Raw genomic sequence first — 1,776 nt, 5'->3', positions numbered from 1 at the left:
TCAACTTAGTTCTTAACCCTAAGATGCATGAGTGACTGGACCCTACACTCTTCCATAAGAGTCCATATTTCTTGAAATGTATAAAAGCTAAGTTAAAAATTTGAATGGTATTATATTGAAAACATGTTTTTTTTCGGAATAACTGGAATATGAAATGATAAAAAAAAAATTCATTATGAAGATATTTCAAGAAAACAACCTGACTGGGTCATTTTTGACCCACTTATGCATCTACGGGTTAATACACATTTTTCATCTGTGTCTTGAAACCTAACCTAAACAAAACTCTTTTTTCCTCACAACGGGATATCGTTGAGGAACTCCATTATCCAACTCTTTAAATCAATAAAACTTAAAAGGCTAAACTGCCATTTCCAGATTCAAATAACCATATACATATTGTAATGTTACCTTCTGTAGGGGTTGGCCACCTTGACCCCGGCGGCGGCCTCTCTGTGGCGCGTCCTTCACCCCAGGTGTCTAGAGATGGTGTATGTGTATAGGTGAAATTAAAGTTCCAAAATTCACTTCCATGGAATACTTGTCACAAACAAAAACTCCCGCTCCCCGACGGTATCCACAAGACTCAGGTCGCTAGCATACTTCAACAAATGTTTGCGCTACACGCGGTTCCCATGGCTTAGAGGACACTGCTGCTGCCAAAATAATCACATAACATATATAAAAGGGACGAATCCTTACACATTTAATAAACATAAAAATCTCCTGTTCTGCAACCGAAAACAGCTCGCAGTTGATAGCGAGCTAGCTAGCTAGCTAGCTAGCTGGCTGGCAGGCTAAAGGTAAGCTAATGCTAACGTCGCGTATGTCACATTATGACACTGACGTAAACATTGAACAGGAACAGGAAAGGTGACAGAAAACAAGTCAGATAAGCATATGACCTACCCATATGGCTCCACATCGATGAATTTCCTTGTTAAACGACTGTCCACGTCGTCTTCCATTGTCTTCCCGTGAAAACATGGCGCCCTCGAACTTCGTCTTGGGAAGTCTGAGCTCAAACGATCCTCTGACGCATGCGCAGAATGGCATGGCACAAGGTGGCCATGTTCACTGTTAGTAGCTGCTGCAATCAATTACAGGTGTGACCGGTGGACCAGCCTCCTGCCATAGAAGGGAGTTCTGTAAAACAAAAAAAGGAGGGAAAGCGCAGTCAATATGCTTTCAAACTATATAGAATTCAGCCTGCTGTCTGCTTTAGTTTTTTGAATATGAGCCTCTGACGTTGAAGGCCGTGTGCTACTTAAGCTAGCTCAATGTATGCCGTTTAAAGGTCACTTAAAGCCATTTAACAATTATAATGTTTTAATAGCGTGTACAAAGAGTACAGAGAGTTTGCGTACTTACTACTCACACTTGTTCAATTTTCTTCAAAGTGCGTAAGAAGCAGGTTGCCCTCAGGCCGTCCCTCTTTTATTTGAAACCGCTCTATAGCGTGCCGGGCGGGGCTTCCGGCCGTCCGTGCTTCATCTGAATGTTGCGACCATCGTTTCCGGAAAGTGCGTCATGGCCCTTTAAGAAAAATGGCATTGTGGGAAGTCTGTGTGCTGTAGTTCTGCGTTTTTGGCACTAGGTGTCTCTGTTCTGCTTGTACACAGTGTGAACGCACTTAAGTGCAAGTATGCAAGTGTATGTTAAAAGTTAGCTTCTGCATGCATGTGCTTCTACCATATAAGACCATTCACTCGGGAAAGAGACGCCCACAGGAGGACTGAGGCTTCCAAAAGAAGACTTTGACTTTGTACCGCCCAT

At 42.7% G+C, this 1,776-nt stretch overlaps 1 long non-coding RNA gene across 1 annotated transcript; it reads right to left on the bottom strand.

The window, feature by feature from the left end:
• LOC144899498 (uncharacterized) lies at positions 1 to 1,510 on the bottom strand. The gene is made up of 3 exons (XR_013627630.1): positions 1,372 to 1,510; positions 910 to 1,146; positions 1 to 480 (listed from the first exon to the last, which is right to left on the bottom strand). It is a non-coding gene; the product is annotated as an uncharacterized LOC144899498 (long non-coding RNA).
• Between the last annotated feature and the right edge of the window lie 266 nt (positions 1,511 to 1,776).

Source organism: Doryrhamphus excisus, linkage group LG7, assembly GCF_037039965.1.
Source record: "Doryrhamphus excisus strain RoL-2023G ecotype Guam linkage group LG7, RoL_Dexc_Guam_v1.1, whole genome shotgun sequence".
Lineage (NCBI taxonomy): Eukaryota > Metazoa > Chordata > Actinopteri > Syngnathiformes > Syngnathidae > Doryrhamphus > Doryrhamphus excisus.
This window is presented reverse-complemented; position numbering and strand designations above follow the sequence as displayed.